The following is a 23,074-nucleotide window of genomic DNA, read 5'->3' as shown; positions in this document are numbered from 1 at the left end:
GGCGCATAATGGAAAGACACTCCATCACAGGTTTCTACACCAACAGAATTGAAAAAAATTATTTAACCAATTTACTGCTTTCTGAGAGAGCGCTGGGATGAAGTGTCCGGACGCGCGTAACCATTCTGACAACCACCCGCCTAAATAGTAAATCTGGTCACGTCAGTCAGGAAAGATTTCATTGCTAATACTATTGCAGCCACCGACAGCAGATTCTTAACTGAATCTAAGCGCGAAGTTATTTAGTCTGTGAGTATACGGAAAAGTAAAGAGATACATCAAAAGAATTCAGTCGCTTCTCATGGTGCTCAAAACCAGGCGGAGGTGTTAGACTGAAAAGAATTTAGGTTATCTAACTCTCTCCCTGTTGCCTTTTCAATATCTACCTAGAACGTTTCTTCCACTCTGCAGCGTAGAGTGTGCTGTTTTCAAAACTTCCTGAAAGAGTAAAAGTATCTAGTGCCGTGGGACTCTAATGTGGAAACTTGCCTTTGCTGGAGAATACCAACTGAACTACCCAGCCAAGCCTCTTCAGCTGGCTATTAAAATGTTATGTTATTGCGTGAGCAAGAAATGATTGAAAACGGTAACAGACTAAAATGTACTTGTGGCAGGAGTAAAGTTTTTTAGTTATGGAAGGACACCAATTTCATGTCAAGTGGGAAGCATTCCTTTTTCAGCAAAGGAATGCGCGCGCTCCTCAGGCCCTTCTGCCCCAAAATGTTGCTAAGTAGCCCTTGGATATAGTTCCAAGACTTGGCCTGATGCATACCACTCAATGCAGACTCTCTCTCTCTGCTCAGCGCAGGCTGGTTCTACGACATTAAGTAATACTGGTTAACGAGGCCGCAAATAAAACATTGAGTACATAATTAATTCTGAACTGTCTTGAAGGCTCTGTTGTAAAAGTTGCAATATGGACGAACTCTGTATCGTAAAAGCGACAAGATTTTACGGCAATTTTCTCACGATCAGCGAAGCTTAATGAAGCTTTGTGTTAACTATACGACTAGTGTACCATTTGTTGCAGACGAATAACTGAGCGAGGATAATCTCAGTAACTTGAGACATTCGAAGTGGTTATGTCATGCACATCACTATAGCGAAAACCATGGTGCACCCACATTTGTGGTATGAGATGCCACTGAAACGCAATGAGCTGCAAAAAAAAAACCGGTGCAATGTACTTACAAAGCGCAGCACCCATCTTTGACACCATTTCAATATTTGTGGGTCAAACCGCATCTCAGAATAAACCTTTCCGAAGCTGGCGTTGCACCAAATGCACGATTCCACTCTATGAGAAAGATAGAAATGCATTTTTTGCCCAAAGCCACAGCCGCTTTTGGCTTCTGGCGATTTACACACACATCCCACCCGTAATTCAGGGAAATAGTACTACACAAAAACAAACTACCCACCCAGTCAGCTGATTTGTCGCTGACTTAACAGGACAATGAACATTAAAATTTCGTACGGAAAAGAATTTTAAACGCGAATAGTGTCTAGTATTCTCCGAGAATAGTTATGTACAGTATTATAACATAGTTGTAACGAGAAAGGTATATTATTGGTTAGATGTGCCGACGTTTTTCCTTTTTCACATTTTACGCACATGACTTCTTATACGAGAGCGACACACACTTATTCAGTTATTCTCTTCTATGTTTCTAAATTACAACACAGAAGTCTATGTGCTGAGCTACTATGGAAAGAAAGGACTGTAAAAGTCTTTTTAAAAATTTCGGAAACCACATTTCTGTGGAGTGAGTTCAGGTATGTCCTATCTGATCCTTAACGGCTGATTACTAAACAACATTAGGAGGCAGTAACAGATTCTTTATTTCCGTTCATAATACAGAATGTTTCAGGAACAATAGTAAATATTTCATGAGTTAGTCGCATTGATTAATTCGGATTAAACAGTACACGTAATAAGTGTTCAAGAATGGTTCAAATGGCTCTGAGCACTATGGGACTTAACATCTGAGGCCATCAGTCCCCTAGAACTTAAGCCGGCCGCGGTGGACGTGCGGTTCTAGGCGCTGCAGTCCGGAACCGCGGGACTGCTACGGTCGCAGGTTCGAATCCTGCCTCGGGCATGGATGTGTGTGATGTCCTTAGGTTAGTTAGGTTTAAGTAATTTAAGTCGCGCGGTTCTAGGCGCTACAGGCTGGAACCGCGCGACCGCTACGGTCGCAGGTTCGAATCCTGCCTCGGGCATGGATGTGTGTGATGTCCTTAGGTTAGTTAGGTTTAAGTAATTCTAAGTTCTAGGGCACTAATGACCTCAGCAGTTGAGTCCCATAGTGCTCAGAGCCATTTGAACCCTAGAACTTAGAACTACTTAAACCTAACTAACCTAAGGACATAACACACACATCCATGCCCGAGGCAAGATTCGAACCTGCGACCGTAGCGGTCGCGCGGTTCCAGCCTGTAGCGCCTAGAACCGCTTGGCCACTCCGGCCGGCTAATAAGTGTTCAATTGTTATTGTTACAGAGGTGCAGCTGTTGGAATGTAACTGAAACAAATACTGACAAGTGTTAAGCAAAGTAAAAGATTAAGTTGAAAGTTTGTTTTCATGTATTCCACCTCCGACTTCAGTGTACTTTAGAACTATCTTGACAACACCACTAGTTCTTCTGAGTTTGACTTGGTACTTTTTTATGAAAGCATCACTATTCGTAATCCGATAAATTCGTCTCGAGGGTTTGCTTTTTCTTTGAAGACTTCGCCTTTAAAACACCACTGCAGGCAAAACTCAAAGTTACGGGACGTTGGCGGCCGAGAAACGTTACTATTTCTGCTGACAAAACTCCCGGGGGACGTTGGTTTCACATAAGCGTCAGCCGACGATGACTAGAATGTGCAGATGCCTCGACACGCTGGAAGAACACAGCCCTCCTTGCAGATGAAGAAATCTCTTCCAATAATACTGGAATCTCGTTTTCAATCAAGTCTAGATAACGGGGCTTCGCCGTACGATGCGGTAACATATCAATTCCAATCAACTGCTTGTCTACCATACCGAACAACACATTTACATAGAAGCTTTATTGAAATGTGACTCCAGAAAGGTTTGCGGGGTTTCGTCAGACTACCGACGAAAAACACGAGTGTCAGTGGTACCCCTACGAGTTAAAGTTGCTGCAGCTATAAACAGTATTAAAGGGATTACTTGGCAATTTGCAGTCAACCAAAGACAAGATTCCTGTCGTCTACCTTCACCTCCTCGTCGAAGGATTGAATCCACTGTAAAAGATAAAGTAATGTCCGCCACATTCTTGTATGTGGAACACCTATACGTGTAGAAATTCTGCATGGGTTTGGTGAAGGACTTCGGTCTACCAAATCAATAATATCTTCTGCTCCATTCACTCTGTTTATTTGCACGTCCAGGTGAGACATGGCTGCTGGGAAGACAACGTTAGTCTCGCGCAGCTTAGCGAACCCACGAGTTAACACTTTAATCTAGTACTCTGCAAATAGAATATCGTCCACCATACACTCTAGAACCAGGCCGTACACAAATTCCGTATTGGTTATTCGGCATTTTTGAAAACACTAAGGAAGAAAAAGACGCACCTCGAAAGAATTACCCAAGGGCGACAGAAATAGGTATATGTGACGTATATGTACAGACAAAACAATGACTACAATTTTAGAAAAATTGCATAATTTATTCAAGAGAGAGAGAGAGCTTCACAAACTTGTCAATTCGATAACGCGTTTGTCCGCCTCTGACTCTTATGCATGCAGTTATTCGGCTTGGCATTGATTTATAGAGGTTTGGATGTCCTCCTGTAGGATAGTGTCCCAAATCCTGTCCAATTGGGCGTTCAAAATGGCTCTGAGCACTATGGGACTTAACTACTGTGGTCATCAGTCCCCTAGAACTTAGAACTACTTAAGCCTAACCAACCTAAGGACATCACACACATCCATGCCCGAGGCAGGATTCGAACCTGCGACCGTAGCAGTCGCGCGGTTCCGGACTGCGCGCCTAGAACCGCTAGACCACCGAGGCCGGCTATTGGGCGTTAGATCGTCAAAATCCCATGCTGGGTTGAGGTCCCTGCTCATAACGCACCAAACATTCTGGATTGATGAGAGATCCGGTGATCTTGCTGCCCAAGGATTTGGTAAACATGAAGAAAACCAGCAGAAACTGTTGCCGTAGACGGGCGGGCATGATCATGCTGAAATGTAAGCCCAGGCTAGCTTGCCTTTAAGGGCAACAAAACGAGGTGTGGAACATCGTCGACGTACTGCTGCGCTGTAAGGGTGCCGTGGATGACAACCTGGGCGTTCTGACTTAATGGTGCGTCGCAGTTTATGAAAAGGGTCTTCATAGCACTTGTAACGCCGGAAATGCATATCCTCCTATTTCCATCTATTGTACTATAAATTGTTTCCTTATTTTATTACCTGAAGATATGACATTTCGGTGTGTCTATATATTGAAATTGTTTTACAATATATATATAATTGGTTTGTTTTGTAAATATTGTTTGTATTTGTACGCTGGGTCTTGCCAAGGGAAAACTACGCTATCGAACGATTACATCGATAGGTCGTGTGGAGAATCAAAGTGTTTAGGATCTTTGGGAGTGTTAACTCTGCCGCGTGGAGCGCGGGCAGAGGGAGTCTGGCTGGAGGAGGGCGGTGGAGCAGGAGTGTTGTGTGACGCTCCCGCGAGTTGCCGGGCTTTCGGGGTTTGGCAGCATGTAATTGCGCTCAACTTGCTATGATAATTTCTGACAAGTTGTCGCGGATTGGAAGCATTTGCTGGCGCACGTCAAGAGCCAGTTTCGCCTGGTGGCCGCGTCGAGAAGAAGGCGCGCCAACATCCAGCTTCTGCAACAGCGACGGCCGACAATGAGTGACTGTCGCCACCTCCTCGATCGACGATTTCAAACCTCCAATCAACCAACAAGGAAGACTGAAAGCAGGTAAAGTTTTAGAACTATATAGCAGACCTCAGCTTTTCAAACTGTTCCATTTGCTTCACAAAATTACAGCAACTTATCATGAACCTTTGTTGCTCATTGTCCCAATTGCATTACCAAGCAGGGTCCCTTCCTTTTCCGGAATGAACCCGAGTGTCGTTGAAATTCAAACGCCAGCATTAAAGTAATATCATTCCATTTCACTGCTTTAATTTCAAAGTTAAAGTATCCATAGCTGGCTACAATATTTAGATTACACAAGCACAAATTAAGAGTGTGAGTTTTGCTACCATATTTTAGCTTACCTGTGACTGCAGCTCAGCTTGGTACGTACTAAATTTTACTATTGTTAATTGTTCAGAATCATTTTATTCAAGCTCAAAGTTAAATCTCTTATTTCTAAATTGTGTAGATTCAAGTAGCTTTTGAAATGATTGTTGAGGTAGCCCAAGGCTAAACTTATTTTATTGAATTTCGTAGCGCTTTAGTAACAAAGTTCACTATTAATTTCAGTCACTAAATTAAGTTTCAATTTTCCGGTTTTAATTAATTCTTTTACTAAATTAAGTCAGAGTGTAGCGAAATTTATTACTTCTGACAAACATTCAGTTTTCACACAACACGCGTCAACCTTCAGTGGCCACGCTTTTAGTGCTAATTATATGTGCATTAATCTTTCATTTTCAGTTATTATAGTAGTTGTCCATAGGACTGGCGACCGTAATTTTCCCCAAATCTCAAATATCTGATTAACGCCAATAATTGTTAACGTAACGACCGCACATTTACTTTCTTTATTAACTTTACCCCTTTTCAAAATTAATTTCCACCAGTTTCATTTGCATTTTTCCTTTCTTTTAGATGTAACCCTTTCCTCCCTCTTTACCGACAGATAAACTTCGGTGACGATTGCTTTTCCCAAATTTCCATTAGGTACACGCGCTTTAATTTTTCACTGTCATTAAGGTCGATAAGTGAGGGGGAGGCTCCACACTGCGCATGGATCGTGGTTCCTCGGACGAAGAACTCTACGACGATATGTCCCCTGCAGTAAAAGAACAAGATCATGACCTTACCGGAACTTGTGTGAACAGCTTTGGATTTTTTTCCCGTTGGAGATACGGAAACCCCTTGCCTCCAGTTCCATGTCGTTGGAATCTAGCTGAAAAAAACTGATCCTTCGAGTGCCCCTTATAAAATGATTCTGTTTACGCAGAAGTGTCAAAATAAAAGAAGCGTCAGAGTGGAGGAAACGTCAAGGCAGAGCTATTTTTCAAACATTGAACACACCTCATCAAGAATGGTCTAAAGAGAGAACCCATCACATGGAGTGATGTTAGATGGTAAACAGTAAGAACTAAATCAGAACCCCTGCCGCTACACGGATAAATTACCTTGAAAAATATCAGTTCTGTATACAAATTTCGACAGGAAAGTAATTAACCGGAAAACTCACGGAGCAGACGATTTAAATTCTTGGGTGCTTTACACACGTCAAACTTCTTGCTTCCTCAGAATAACTCTAAACACGAGAACAGCAATCACACACTTATTCTACACATTTGCTGACAGTATCTACAGCAACACATCTAACAGACGTCGCTTATTATGTTGTCAGTACAATGTGATCGCGAACAAGTGTCAATACTCATTCCTAATAATTTTATGCTTTAAGAAGCTTTCATACGAAATATACATGCGAATTCTTTACTGTGACCTCTCAAAAGCTGCCTGACTGATGCTTGAAACTTACCGAACGGGGTCGCCTGAGATGTGTCCAAATCCTTGGATGCCACTTATGATGCCTTTGGACTTTCAACGGACGAAAAAGTCACTGACTCGGTTCCCGGAATAGATTTCCGGAGTTATTACCCGCGCGCGCAAGAGAGAGAGAGAGAGAGAGAGAGAGAGAGAGAGAGAGAGAGACAGGAGAGTCAATTTACTCCCTTCTGAATGAACCGCTGGAGCTGAGAGCACCCGCGACCCGTTCAGCGCCGACTCCGCTACTTATATATATCTCGTGTTTACTTATCAGCTCCAACTTCTGCTATCCAAATGGAGCAAAGCACTGCCCTCAGACACCGAGGTCGGCAGATATGCGGGCGATCGCCACGGTCACACGAGGCCAACATCGGGCGAACCAGTTTCATATCCAGTGAAGGCCGCCTGCAGACTGTGTCATTAACTGCGCGATAAATGGCGCGACATGCGACGCTGATTAAAACTGAGAAATAAATATGCACGAGTTAAACTGATACGTTTATCTCAAGTATCACAGATTGCTGCTGATGACCAAACACGAGAGACGGAGCAACTACACCCGGCGGAAACACGTAATCATTCTACACACGCATCAACACACCGCAGCAAGTAGTCGGTCGCTCCTCCCGTCCCGATCATAACCCCTCTTTGCTTCTTTCTCCAGTTCGCAAAACGTGTGTGGCTAGTGACTTTGTGTGTTTGTAATGTATATATGATGAAACGTCTGTGTGGAGTCGTTTCATAGACGCTCGTCTCACTGGTTTCTGTGCATCCCATTCCGTCCATCGCCTGATTGCGGTTTAATTTATTAACTCTCCCAGAAAGACTGAGGAAACAAACTAAGGCTTATTTAATGATATGTTTGATTTTTTGGTGTTTCATAGGAAATCATGACCTGCATTTATTACGTTTTTTTCCTTCACCCTACCCTATGTGTGTTTGAATGTGACAGTGTTTTTAAGTGTGGTTTTGGGTTTCTTTTGTGGGGGACGCTGAGTTGGTTGTCGTGTGCTAGGAACAGGTGACGTTTGCTTCTCATTTGGAGAATAGCACTGGATGACCAACTTAGGACCCCAGTACCTGGACAGAGGGGTTTACCCCTTTTAGTCTGAGGTTAGTTTGTCAGGTTGGTGGCGGAAGCCTACCCCTCTGGTAGCTTCCGTGCACCGGTAGTTAGGCGAAGTTCGGTAGAGAAAGGACACACTGTAGCTAGCGGTTGGCGAGTACAGTTCGTAGCTCCTAGAGTTTTCTGCTGATAGGAAGTAGGCCGAATTAGAACTTCCCTATGTTAAATTCATGGCATATTTAAGAACTTCAGCTTAACTGAAGCATGCGTACTTATGTGTTATCGGAATGTGGCATAATTATTTTGTTAAAAATCGGCGAAGATGGTGGTTGAAATTAAAAGTGTGGAAGTCGCTTCGTTCCTTTCGGACAGTTATGGGTATGCAGATGGAATGACTGAATTAGTGTGTTCCACTTCCCTTTTGTGTGTTTTTCCTTCTTAATTGCGCGATTCTACAATTTTTTGCGAATTATTTAGTTTAACTTTTTTATTCAGGCACCAGTCATGTGTATTGATAGGATGCGCATCAAATTCAGTAAAGAAATAAATGTGCTACATAAAAGATAAACTCTCCGTTCATCTTTCTCATTGATGCCAGTTTTCAAATTAATTTTCCAATCCCTAGTTTTTTTTTATATACGACATACAATGCTGTTCATCTTGTTAGTTTCTTTACAAAAATTTCATTCTTATAATTAAATTCTTAATTTAATTAAACTGATAATTTCCAGTTAGGTCTTTTCTTAATTGTTAGGAAGGGGTTCGGCTGGTGGCGATCCAGTAATTTTTAAATTTATGATTATCCTTGTGAAGTGACCTAACCAGAAATTGCGCACAAGGGTTACATCCCCATTATTCTTGGGACATAACGTATGTCGAGCCTTGGCTAGGATCCGTTTACAGTTCTACATACATACTTTACAATATGCACATTATTTTCGGATCGTTGTTATTTGTTTACCTTAGTATGTGGTGTGAGGTGTTCTTGAGAAGCAGTCTCAGTTTGGAACCATTTCTTACAACGGAAACTCCCGTTGCACATCTGTCATATTTAGTGGTAAGCTGGCCCAGAGAATAGCCCGTCAAAAACTGAACACACAAGTATGAAAACAAGAAGAAAGCATACTGAACTGTGAAAAAAGAAGTAAAATAGAAACAGTGAACGGTACAAGCTCAACATCTGCAACATCGAGCGAAAGTGAATAGTCGTAACGTCGTCGTTGAGTGGTCACGGCGTTGGGCTGCGAAGGGGGAGATCCATGTTAAAAGCTCCTTCGTGACCCACTTTTTTCCCGATATTATGAATAGTCCGTTCGACCACTGACGAGTCTGTTCGCTGTATTGAAATTTGTGTCTGTGTCGTGGTGTGACGTCCGCCTGCAACAGTGAGTGAAGGGACCTCTAGACGTTCGTGTCGCCTGTTTGTTCTACATAAGTACCACATGTTATGACTCTTGCGTTCCGTTTTGGAAGTTTTGTCTCTTGAATCCTTTGTTCTAACATAGTTCATACCCGATTATTTGTTGTTTTCATTTTGTGATAAGTCTAAGCGGCATCTGGCTTGCTCTCACTATTCATTACATTTAGTTGCGACGGTAATATATCCTTACCACATGACTCATATTCTAATTAGCAGTGTGTAGTATGATAATTACCAAGACTACAGAAAGAGAACAGGCACTGTAATGACGGAACGGAAAGTTCATAATTTTGTAAAAAAAAGGGGGTGGGGCATGAAGGAGATTTGAACACAGATCTCCCACTTATCCAATACCGTGACTGCTCAACCACGACAGCGCCAACGCCATTCTAGCGACGTTGCATATCTTGAACTTGGACCGTTGGCTGTTTCTGTTTTGCTTCTTTTCTACAGTTCAGCACACCATCTTCCTGTGTTCATGCTTGTGTGTTAAGATTATGACGGGCTACCCACTGGTCCATTTCACCACCAGATATGAGGGGGATGCGTGGCTAGCTACATTCACATATTTATAATCCTAGAGTAAGGTTCTACATCTACGGCCATATCCCGCCTGGCACCACACGGTACATGGCGGTGGGTGCCTTTTACTACTACTAGTTATTCCCTTTCTTGTTCAATTCAAGAAACAAAGCGAGAGAAAAACGACAGTCTATAAGCCTCCATACGAGCCCTAATTTCGTGTCTTATCCTCATGGACCTTATGTGGAAAGCAGATGGCGGCCGTGGACACTTATTGCAGTCAACCGTAAATGTGGGTTCTCTAAATTTTCTCAATAGTCTTGCGCGAGATAACTGTCACCTTCTTTCAAGGGGTTCCCATTTGAGCTCTCCAAGCATTGCTGTAATACTTGAGTGTTGATCGAACGCACCGATAACCGGCCTAGCAGCACGCATCCGAAATGATTCGATGTCTTCCTTTAATCCGACCTGATAGGGAGCCCAAAAACTTTAGTAGTACTCAATGATGGGTTGATTTAGTGTTCCGTAGGCGGTCTCCTTTATAGACGAACTACACTTAACGTAGAATTATTCTCCCAGTGAACCAATGTACACCAGGTATACAGCTGAAGAGGAGTACTGTAGACATCTTTAAAAACGGCAGTCACAGATGTTGGACAGTGAGACATGGGCACAAAGAAGATAAGCCGAATAAACCATGGGCAACAGAAGAAATACGTCAACTGTTCGATGAAAGGAGACAGTAAAAAAATGTTCATGGAAAGACGGGAATACAGCAACCTAAATCACTTAGCAGACATGCCAACTTTCAAAAGTGAAAAATCAGGAGAATTTTAGCGCTGTACTATTGTGAATTACAACACATCCCTGAAAAAGTTGCAATAATTCAGTACCTGTACCTGGCACACCCATATTGTTTCGCAATTTCAGAATCGAGAAACATTTTCCGAAGCTCTACAATGCTCTACAATATGGCTCTGAGCACTATGGGACTTACCATCTGTGGTCATCAGTCCCCTAGAACTTAGAACTACTTAAACCTAACTAACCTAAAGACATCACACACATCCATGCCCGAGGCAGGATTCGAACCTGCGACCGTAGCAGTCGCGCGGTTCCGGACTGAGCGCCTAGAACCGCTAGACCACCGCGGCCGGCCGCTCTACAATAAATGAGGTAAATAAAGCCTCGGCATTCATCACAGAATCTACATTTTGGGGTTTACACGCGAAGTTTCTGGTTCCGTCCTACACAATGGACACACTCATTGTGTTTTTTAGTTTGCACGTGTTTAAGAATGCCGCATTTCCCGCCATGAGCCACTGAAAAGTCACATCTACATACACTACAAAATGCGCTTGTTTGTCCCTTCCTCGATTCTCTTAAACATGGAAATTCTTCCTTATATACGTTTCTGAACACTACACATTATTTCTTCACCTTCCTGAACAAAAAATAATCAACAGATCCATGATATGCAGCCAACAACAACAACTACAGAGTACACAAATCGAGCAGCAGAACCGAGAACACAATGGTCCTACGTTCTAGACAATGGTCATGTAGCAGTGATACCAACCCTGGTGCACCGTTTCCCCCTATATAGCACTTCCAAATTACCCTGAGTCAACAATGAAATTGTCGAGTGGTGGAGGGGAGGGTAGTAACCCTAAATATTTTTCCCACCTGAAACATTTATCCCTCTAATTTCCCCCAGGCAGCTTAATTCCCCCTAAATTTAGGAGGAAATCCCTCAACTTGGCAACACTTCCTTGTAGAAAGAACAACGCTAATCACTTCGCTTGGAACGACTATAGACTACTCCTTGTCCACAATAACTTTACGATTGCACTGATGCTACCAGAAGTGGAGGAAATTGGCACTGGTTGAAAGATATTCATTTATCTCCGAACGCTGCCAACGGTAAGTTCCTTACTTCCTTGTAGATATGAAGCGCGAGCTACGCCTACTGCCGCTCCTGACAGCCACCGCACGAATCTTCCAAGTTAACGTAGACAAGTAGCAGCCATACATTGTAATCCACCAATATATCGAAGGGGCAGGATTTTCAAATAGTAAGGAAGGTATTGAAACTGCTCTGAAAATCGGGAGATCGGTCTTCACGGTCGGGAGATCGGTAGGAAGCAGGAAAAATCAGGAGTCTCCTGCTTAAATCAGGAGAGTTGGCATGTCTGACTTAGGAATGAAATAAATATGAACTGCAGGGCAGCCATGGCGAAATGGCTGCAACAATTCCTCCGTGCGCTGACGAAACCAATCTAGAACGATGCGAGCTGTGTGAATTGCGGCCTTGGCGTCTTTGACAGCTAAAATGGTCTCTTAATCCTTAGCAGTCATGTGATCTTGCAGAGTATGCACAGGACCCCTGAAATACCACGATATGGCTGCTCATATCTTCACCGAACCCCCGCCATATTTCAGTCTCTTGGCGTAAACTTGGAAACAGTGAGCAACAATACTTATCCGACGAAACTACTTTGTTCAATTGCTCCGTAGTCCATGTTTTATGGCTTCGGCACCACGTTTTCTTGTTACGGGCATTTGCATCATTGATGTGTGGTTTTGGAATTCCAATTCGCCCTTTTCTTCTTTGCTTGCGGAACTTTCTTCTGGCTGTTTTGGTGCTGACGAGCTTTGCGAGTGCGACATACAGTTCTGCTGTGACTTTTGCAGCTTCGTCCTCTTATTTTTCGTCACAGTCCTCTTCAAGGTCCAATGTAAAAATTAAAATTAAACACACATTCAGCCGTCTACATTTTTAACTCAATTTATTTGTGCGACCAGTTTCGTGTTTTCACTACGCTATCTTCAAGCCCTGTGTACACACAACAACAATAATGACAGTGTCAACTACATAACAAAGGGGCTTTTTTTTGTTAAGGTTTTAGGGCTGAATTCTGCTACGGTTATTAGCGCTTGGTCTGTGACTTAGGAAAAGCTAAGAAAACGAAACTGGAAACCAGCAACAATGGGAGCAAAACTCAAAAAAGTGGGGAAACCAAGAACATAAGGAAAGCTTAAAAAACCACTATAGAAGGGGGTTATTTGTCCCCAAAAAGAGCTTCAAATAACTGACGTCATCTCACTGGCGCTAATGAACTCGAGAACACGATCGGCCGATCGCGTGTCATCTGCTAAAATGGAAGATATATCAGGCGACAGCTGTAGACGGGCGCGTAACGGAGTACAATAGGGGCACTCAAGTAAAAGGTGTCTCACCGTCCACAGCTGAGAGCAGTGGGGACAGAGTGGGGGAGGATCGCCACTTAACAGATGTCGATGGCTAAAAAGACAGTGCCCCATCCGGAGTCTAGTTAAAATTACCTCCTCCCGACGACGAGTTCAGGAGGAAGAGGTCCAAGCACAGGGAAGAGATTTCACTTCCCGCAATTTATTATTGGGAAGTGTCGACCAATGTGCATGCCATAAAAGAGCAACACGACGACATAAAAAATTCCGTAGATCGGCGAAGGGAATCATGCGAATAGCTGGCCGAAGAAGAGAGACTGCAGCCTCGGCCACTATATCGGCCGCCTCATTTCCACAGGTACCAACATGTCCTGGGATCCAGAGGAACGCCACAGAGACGCCCCCCAAGTGGAGCAAGTGGAAGCAATCCTGAATCCGGTGGACCAGAGGGTGGACAGGGTAGAGAGCTTGGAGACTGAGGAGAGAGCTGAGTTAATCTGAGAATATAATATATTGTATCTGCGGATGGCGCTGGATGTATTGGACAGCCTGGAGAACAGTGTACAGCTCCGCAGTAAAAACCAAACACTGGTCGGGAAGACAAAATCAATTTGGGGTGTCACCAACAATATAGGCACTCCCAACACCAAACGATGTTTTTGAGCCATCAGTGTAAACAAATGTGGCATCCTCCATTTGTGCGCAGAGAGCAGCAAATGCCCAACGATAAACAAGAGAAGGGGTATCATCCTTGGGAAACTGATAAAGGTCACGGAGCAGGCAGGTCCGGGGCCGGAGCCAAGGCGGTGCTGTACCCCAAGTTTTCACGAAAGTTTTAGGAAAGTGGAAGGAAAAGAAAATGTAGCAGTTGACGGAAGCGGACTCCCGGTGGTAGTAGAGAGGAAGGGCGGCCAGCATACCCTAAAGCCAAGGAGGCGTCGAAAAAAATGTCGTGGGCCGGATTTGCAGGCATGGAAGACAGATGGCTAACATAACGACTCAGAAGGACAGCTCGCCGATTGGACAGCGGAGGTTCAGTAGTCTCAGCATAAAGGCTTTCCACAGGGCTGGTGTAAAAAGCTCCAGACACTAAACGTAATCCACGGTGGTGGATAGAGTCGAGACGCCAAAGAATAGACGGTCAAGCGGAGGAGTAAACTATGCTGCCATAGTCCAATTTCGAGCGCACTAAGGCGTGATAGAGGCGGAGAAGGACCACTCTGTCCGCTCCCCAGGAGGTGCCATTCAGGACACGGAGGGTGTTGAGGGATCGCAGACAGCGAGCCGAAAGATAGGAAACGTGGGAGGACCAGCACAGCTTTCTGTCGAACATAAGACCCAAGAATTTAGCGACGTCCGCGAACGGAAGGTCTAGAAGTAAGGAAGGCGGAAGAAACTCCGTACGACGCCAGAAATTAACACAAACGGTCTTACTGGGAGAAAAGCGGAAGCCGGTTTCGATGCTCCAAGAGTGGAGGCGATCGAGACATCCTTGAAGACGATGTTCAAGAAGGCTGGTCCGTTGAGAGCTGTAGTAGATCGCACAATCGTCCACAAAGAGGGAGCCCGAAACATCAGGAAGGAGACAATCCATAATTGGATTTATGGCAATGGCAAACAGTACAACACTTAGCACGGAGCCCTGGGGTCCCCGTTTTCTTGGGAGAAGGTACGGGAGAGAGTAGTGTTCACCCGCACTTTAAATGTGCGCTCTGCACAAAGGGGCGGTGTAAAATTTAAAAGATAAATTATATACAGCGGCAATGTGTAGTAAACATTAACAAAACCCAAACATAAGGTGTGACATCAAAAACGAGATGACAACTGCTCACTGTCAGGGGCGGATTTAAAAATTTTGCGCCCCTAGGCACACCATATGATATGCAACACCCCCTCCCCCAAAAAAGATGTTTTAAATAAAAACTATTACCCGATTACTTCACAATTGCCGTTTTGGGTGGGAGCGCTGTAAGCTGTTTCCGTAATCTGTTATTCGTTGTTGTGGAGGACGCGTCAGCGGTCTAGTCGCGCTCAATCAAAATGTAATATGGTTCCTGAACTAAACTTGGTGTACGGCAACGGATAAAACAAACTTAAAACTTCATTGTGTTAACACATTCTTCTGTTGAAAGACAACAGAAACGAACACAAGAAAAGTAAATTTCTTTTATGGCCTAAAAATTCAGCAGAGCGTGTAAGAGACAACGGATCACTTTAGTATGTTATTTTACACGAAACCGTTGAAAAAGAAAATGAATTTTTGTTACAATCTAAAAATTGAAGCGAGCGTGTCAAACAATAGAAATTAATACGTAATTTTACTGAGATGCGTTCAAAATTAAACTGTCGTTTTACGATCTAATAACTTTAATGTGTAGCAGATAAAAAAAACACGTTCGGTATTAATACTTAAATTTATAGGAGAGCATAAGAAATGAAAATGAACTAATACCTAAATACAGACGAACAAACACAGAACTGGATTTGCTATTATGTAATTTTACAGGCCAGTGTGGTAAAATCAAATTTGTTTCATAATCAAATAGTTAACATGTAAAGCATTAGGGTCTGTGTAGCTATATGCTGCATAATAAGTGCACGCAATACCTTTAATCCATTTAAGGGCTGAACATTTTTGTACTGCAGCTACTGCTCTCACCACAGCTCTTTCTAACGAGCTTTTACGTATTTATCGGCAGAACTGAACTACTTTATTTATTAATACTTTTTCATCTGATCGTACTCTCCGATAACGTATATTTCCACGGTAACTATACATTTCAGCAGGCGCCAAGAATAGCCATCAGTTGTAATTTACTACAGTATCAGTATGACTTGACTGCACAGCGCCGAGCGGCCTGGGTCATTCGGGTGTTGTTTAGTATTGTCGGGCGCCTTCGGTCACGTCTGCACGTAAACGAGGTTTAGTTCCGTGTTCTGCCACCGGCAGTTGTAAAATAAACGGGTAATACGTAGTTTGTAAATCCGATGAATGTGCTCTAAGTTACAGTAAAAATCACACTACAATCTTAAATTTTTAAAACTAATATGAGTAAATAAACTGACCAGTCAGCAAAGTTTGCGTCTGGTTTTGACGACAGAAAACTATCAAATCTTTATAGTTAAGAGGTCGGCTTCGATGTGAAGAATGGACAAGGCGTTCAGTCTCTCATCAGACAACGTAAAACGTAGATACGATTTCAGTCTTAACAGCCGAACAAGAGCGTTCTGCTGAACAATTTATAAGCGCCATACATACAAATATTCTGAGAGCAAACACGGACTGTAACATCTCTTTTCGTAAAAATTTACTCATTTCGACTGGTATATCGCTAATCTCAAAGATTTCAAAAGTTCGCCAAATGTACACATTCACTAGGGAAGGAAGGCTCTAATTCTGTGTCATATGACGCATGGAGTTTTGCTGCACATTCAGCAATATCGTCAGGTGAACTGTTTTTAAGGTTACTGAAACCTGTGAAGGAGTCCAACAATGCTCTATAGCTTTCCTTCCGCCTCACTAATTCGGCGTTCAAGTTGTCGAGTACTGCGAGAAATGTTTCGACTCTAAATTTTTCCCTTCCAGTCAGAAAAACTTTTTCAGAGTCCGCATCTTCGTCATCATGACGTTTGTGTTTTCGTGATCTTTTATAGGTGCAATCATAGTCTATATCAATCACAATCTCCACGGATTTATTTTCATAATAGTCGAACATGCCATGAATAGATGCAATAAATCCTACAGGTGATTCATATAATTCATGCACTATTTTAGTATCAATATTTACACTTTGCAGTTTCAGATTTACACTAATAAATCTCTCTAGTATGTCCTTACATACTGACGACATGAATACTGTTTCTAGTCTGCTGAGTTGATTCAATTAAGCTGAAGCCTCATTTCGCACTAGCGGTTTTTCAAACGTATTATTGGCAATATGAGTGAGGGCATTGATAACGCCCTCCCAGTTTTCATATAGACGTACACACGCTTCCTCTCTTGCTGACCAACATGTTTTTGATTAGCTCTTTACCGTTTTGCTTCCTGGCTTCATGAAAGAAAGAAGTTTATCCCAGCGCTGTGTAGAAGCAGAGAAAAAATTATGAAGGTTTGGCACTACATAGAAAAATGAACATGCTTCCCGACAGCAGGTTGCAGCACTAGTGCCGAATAAATTCAAAGAACGTGCTGCACAAGGCACATAATGAGCTTTAGGATTTCGTTCTTTAATGCGTGCCTGCAGATCGGTGTACGTCCCTGACATATTGCTTGCTTTCTCATATGACTGGCTTCTACAGTAATATCAATGGAATTTGTAGACAGGACTTTTAGTAGGGCCTCAGCTAAGTTTTCGGACTTGTGTCCCAGGTAGAATCTACTATTATAGAGAAATATTTGGCCTGTTTTATTTCAATTATGATAATTCTTTTTATTCGTTCAGAAAGACGCTATTATTTCATCACAGATTGTTGAAGAAAGATAACTTATGTCCCTGCCCTTGCTTTCCATGCCATTAAATGTGCTTTGCGAGAAAATGATTAAACTCGGCTGTAAGTTCAAGAGACATCATAAATTGACCATTATGTAATGAATGGATTCTTTCAACGTGTACACGTAGGGGAAGTCCACTACTTGTTAGCTTCTTCACTAATGCAAACACCCTTTTCAACACACTGCACCAGTACGTTTTTTCTGTCTCAACATATGACTCGAAATGGTCGTCTATTGTCCCAGGTGACATTTTTTTGTTAAGAGTGATTACTCAGAATTTGTGTGTTCAAGTGAATTCTCATGATGAGATAAAAATATTAGAAATAATTTTTCCAATCTGCAACGCCATTAGTAGCAATCGCGCCCTTACCTCCGAACAGTTTACATGGCGCACAAAAAACAGCACCGGTGCTACAGCAGTATACTAGAAAATCACGCAAAGTTTACAGTAAAATACATGTTTTTCAAATATCTGGTTTTATCGCCTATTGATCTTCCTGAATTAGAAAATATCACCGTTAGAATTTTGATTAATGCCACGTTGTAAGAGAACGTCGATTGTTGATTTATTGACACACCATTCTGCACGATATCACTAAGGAGGCTATTTATTTTTGTGAGGTCTGACTCGACACTTAGTTTTTCTGAAACTCGGAATCGGGAACAATCTGCTTTTCTTCATTTTTAACTTTTGTTTCGTCTGTATTTACTTCTTTTACAACAGCTACAGTAACAGAAATATCATCCGTACTACTTGAACTAAGTCGAACCAGCAACATATTTTGTGAAAAATTCATCTACTCTGCCAAGCGCTTTTAGAACATTGGCTTCTCGTTCTCGCCTGACTTTCGATAATTTCCGAAATGCCGCCCCATTTAATTTTGCGCGTTCGCTTTTACCACTGTTATTCATGTTAAGGCACTTACAAAATTGTCAAGCAACAGTCAAAACAAAAGAAAAAATTGTGAAAGGAAAGAAAGACTATATCGAGTTCCAATCGTACTACAAAGCACATGAGCACAAAGATTTTTCCTTTAAACACGGATCTATGAACTGACCAACTCTGATTACTCGACGTAACTGCGCAATGAAAGAACGACAATGCAGAATAATTTTATTTCATTGTCACCTGTTTCTCTGTTGTCAGTGAACAGTAGAAACACACCTGCCGCCTGGAATTCGTCTCAAAGAAAACGGGATAGTCCGTTTTTCGGCTTCTGTTTCCCCACGTCGCCGGTATTTTGTCTGGGACGCAAATATGTTCTGAATATTCTTGACACTGTCTTTCTAATTTAAAAAGCAAATACTTTTTGCAGTTTCTTGCAGTGAGGTGTGCTTGATCGACTTTTATCCCACTTATTCTTACAACATTTTAGCGGTTTCTCAGAACAGAGAAGACAGACTACAAAGATTAAGTAGTCTTGTTGGCATTTGATGTGGTCTGTTGTCATTTGTCTGAACACTACTGTTATGTCTACACAAAAATGCACCTTTGTTCCAACATAAAATAAAAATAACCTTTCCTCGAAGAACAAAAGCTTGGTTTAGAAGTTTTATATTAAATTTGTAATGCCACGTACTATTCGACTGCACAGAGTGGAAACTTTGTTTCATTTATTGTGCTGCGGCCTGCACGGTATCAAACGAAAGTTAGTTTCTTCTTCTTTTTTCGCCAAAAAAGTAACTAAGTAAATAAATAAATGAAATTATTAAGCTGTTGTGAAGTGCGTTTCACACATTATTAGATATTCTGCTTATGTTCTTTTCGTATAAACATGTTTAAAAATGTAAAACGTTTCTAGTATCAACAAATTTAGTTAAACGGGTGCCGTTAAATCAAAGCTCAGATATTGAAAACAACAGAGCTTTCAGATTAATTACAATAATAGAGTGTTGACTTTATACTTCCCTGTAATTTCTTCAAGAAACTTAAGTAGACTCGGGTCTTACGTACTGAGGCCCACATATGTTACAGTACTTAAGAAACTGCTGATTAGTTTATCACAGCTTTTCAGTGGTCCCGGTATTTTCACGGGGATAATATGGTAGGGTTAAGTGGACGCCGGCAACCTTTTTGGAATAATAACGTTTCAAACACTATTGTAGATTGCCGTCCCGACAGCTTTCTTCACAATATTTTGGACAGTCATGAAGATGATACCAGACAGAAACCCAATGTTAAATTTCCATTCAGCCACCAAGTAAACTATGTACATTTTCCAAGCTTGTATTGTCAAATTTCGGCTTATTTAAACTAGCAAATTGTTTAACAATAATAAAAAAAATTTCCTTTGTAAGCGCAGTTATTTTAAAACGTGAAAGGTTAAAATGAGTTCAGAGCAAAAAATGCCACCCCCTTAAGGTGCTGTGCCTAGTGGGCCTATATGTAAATCCGCCACCGCTCACTGTATAAACTCAGGAACAAAATATACATATGCCATATAACAGCAATGTCAAGCTAATAATCGGAAATCCAGATCACATGACATTTTTGTGATGAACAACTGAAGTCTCTGAGCCATCTTGCACAAAAACTGACTTAGAGAAACTCTTCAATGACCGTGGCAGACAATCATACGACACACACACACTTTCGTCGGCGTTGTGACTTAGCGGATGATTATTTTCCGTATCTGCGGCGTAAATCTTCGGTACGGTGCGCCTTAAAACACCAAACAATTCGGCTGCCTTGGTTACGGAAGCACCCACCAACAGTTTGCGCACGTTCTAATTCACTTAGCTCTGCGATAATACACTCAACTGGAAAGACCACGACTGTCTCTTACAATTATTGAGGACATTCCGCAGGCACTCGCGGACAAATACAAAAGCACGATCTGCAGTCTGCACTACTGATAGCGTGTCATCTACAACCAAACGATATTAATGCGAACGTTGCGTGCTACCACTTCACTTTATGGCTAAACTTGATTTTTCTTTGCCAAGACGTTTCGCGCACATATTTGCAGTTTCTGTGTGTGTGTGTGTGTGTGTGTGTGTGTGTGTGTGTGTGTGTCTAGCTCAGTTATGGAAGGTGTATGCATGTCCTGGAATTTCAATTGTTTTATCTGTTCGTTTAGTTTATCATATGGGTACATAACTATTTTCCGCCGCTACTTGTTTTATTGTATTTAGTTCCTGAGTGTGGTTCGTTTGCGTATGGGTGTTCTGTTTAATCTTTGGAGCAGGTATGTGAAACTTGTTTGCTTTTCAGTGGGTTTGATATATTGTGAATGGTGGTGCTCATGGTGGTCTGCTTTCTGAATATTGTGAAATCAGGAGAACTACTTTTTGGTGCAATCCAGAAAAGTTAATGTGCTGTCCGTTTCTGTTTCTAATGTGAAGTGAATTTATGAGTGTAAATCTTTTATTTCATTGTGTAGCTGTTTTATGTTTGTATGTGGTTCGTCTATCAGCATGTCATCGACATAACAATGCCAGTATATATAGTTTCGGTTTTATTATGTGTTTGAAGACCTTGTTCTCTAAGTTGTTCATGAACATGTTGGCTAGGAAGCCACTAATCGATGATCTCATTGGCAGTCCATGTTGGGAATAAAACTATTTGTTGTACACCAAGTAATTTTGTGCTGTTACAGTCCGAGCATGGTCGCTGCTTCATCAGTGTGTGCATTTGTTGTGTTTCCTTGCTGTTTCAGTCCTTTGTGTGACGATGTCGATAGCTTCATCTACTGTAATGCAAGTGTACATTGATATCACACCAAATGAGATAGGAGTTGCTGTGTCTGGTATGTCTACGTTCTTCATTCTGTGGTAATTCCTATGAATTTTACAGGTTCCCGTTTTTGAAAATTATACTTTCTTATAGACGATACGGCTTTAGAATAAGCTTTTCCTTTTTAATTCTCACGGTACTAAGGTAAGTCGTTTTTGAAATATTTCCACCATGTACGAAAATATTGAGTCGTTTTAGTATTAACCGAAGTGATTATGGGCGTCATGGCGCTGTCAGCAGGGATGGAAGCATGGAAGCGTATCAGCACTGCCTCCTCTCCCCTCCCCTCCCCCCCCCACCAACTACCACCACCGGCACTCTTGCTTTCACAATGTTCCCAGCGAAAACAGCGTACATGCGAACGTAAATTATTTCAACGGGACGAAGTATCATAGAAACGGAGATTGTGCATTAATGCTTTGGCGAAACAGTATAATGTATCAACTTTAAACCTGCTGATCTGAGAAAGTAATTAATCTGAGTCTTTCGCTCTAACTGGTGGCTGATGCCATCTCTGAAAGACACACCACACAGTGTCATTACAAATCTCTCCTTGAAGGAATTTTAAGAAATCTGGACTATGACAAAAATTTGTAATTAGCATATTGTCCCACGACTGGGATCGCTATTTTTAAACCCACCAAAAAGTAGAAAACATCTGCAGTGAGTCGGTCAATGCGCTGAGTTACACGCACGCGTAACACAAAAGCTAGAGCAGTTCCTGTTATGTTTACAGTCTGCAGCACAGTATGTGTCAGCTGTCAGGGCTGCAAGGAGACTAGGGTAGTTTTTGCCTTGAGACGTTCGGATGCAAGAGGGCAGTTTCAGTTTACCGTATTAGATATGTACTAGCATATCTTAAGAAGTAATCATCCCAATGTTCATTTGAACTGATTTATGGCTGGCCGTTTGCAGAAATTTATCCGGGATCGAGGCAGGCCGGGGAAGTGAGGTAAGGGGAAGACTCTAAAATTTCCATTTTTTGTGTAAATGAGTTGGTCAGTTTCCAGAAGCCATAATATTGTCTTACTAGAGTCAGTGACGTAATGCCAAAATCGGCTAAACGAGAAGTTTAGCGGAATCGGTTCCAAAAGCGCACGAAATTTCAGTGATAGAAACTGTACTCTGATACTGTAGCGGGGCTGCGAGGAACGATTTGAAGTGGAATGATCATATAAAATTGTTGGTAAGGCGATTGCCAGGCTGAGATTCATTGGCAGAGTCCTTAGAAAATGTAGTCCATCAACACAGGAGGTGGCTTACGAAACACTAGTTCGACCTTTACTTGAGTATTGCTCATCAGTGTGGGATCCGTACCAGGTCGGGTTGACAGAGGATATAGAGAAGATCCAAAGAAGAGCGGCTCGTTTCATCTCAGGGTTATTTGGTGTGATAGCGTTACGGAGATGTTTAGCAAACTCAAGTGGCAGACTCTGCAAGAGAGGCGCTGTGCATCGTAATGTAGCTTGCTGTCTGGGTTTCGAGAGGCTGTGTTTCTGGATGAGGTATCGAATATATCGCTTCCTCCTACTTACACCTCCCGAGGAGATCACCAATGTAAAATTAGAGAGATCGAGCGCGCACGGAGGCTTTCCGGCAGTCGTTCTTCCCGTGAATCATACGCGACTGGAATAGGAAAGGGTGGTAATGACAGTGGAACGTAAAGTGCCCTCCGCCACACACCGTTGGGTGACTTGCGAAGTATAAATGTAGATGAAGTTCTTGCGGACTCATTAAAACAGCCACGAGGAACCTAAATCAGTATGAGCGGATGGAGAGAACTACTCTTCTGCATTCGACTGTGTACCTCTTCTTTCAGTTTTTAATAACCTATGGAAGTCCAAATACCTTCATCTTCGCTGTGGATTCCGTGCTCGGAACTGGATTTCCAAATACTGTACTACTATCAGTTTC

The 23,074-nt window shown here is 42.2% G+C and overlaps 1 protein-coding gene across 2 annotated transcripts in view; it reads right to left on the bottom strand.

Annotated features, from left to right (window-relative positions):
* LOC124798305 (aromatic-L-amino-acid decarboxylase) overlaps positions 1 to 23,074 on the bottom strand; it is a 210,872-nt gene that overhangs the window by 170,487 nt on the left and 17,311 nt on the right. The window contains exon 1 of one of the 2 annotated variants that reach the window (XM_047261641.1): positions 6,707 to 6,906. The exons of the other annotated variant lie outside the window; for it this stretch is intronic. The gene's annotated coding sequence lies outside the window, so the exon portion shown is untranslated. Of the gene's footprint in view, positions 1 to 6,706; positions 6,907 to 23,074 lie in introns of those variants that run through there. 2 annotated transcript variants of the gene reach the window in all.

Source organism: Schistocerca piceifrons, chromosome 5 (assembly GCF_021461385.2).
Source record: "Schistocerca piceifrons isolate TAMUIC-IGC-003096 chromosome 5, iqSchPice1.1, whole genome shotgun sequence".
NCBI lineage: Eukaryota > Metazoa > Arthropoda > Insecta > Orthoptera > Acrididae > Schistocerca > Schistocerca piceifrons.
The sequence above is the reverse complement of the archived record's forward strand: the minus strand, read 5'-3'. Positions and strand labels throughout refer to the sequence as shown.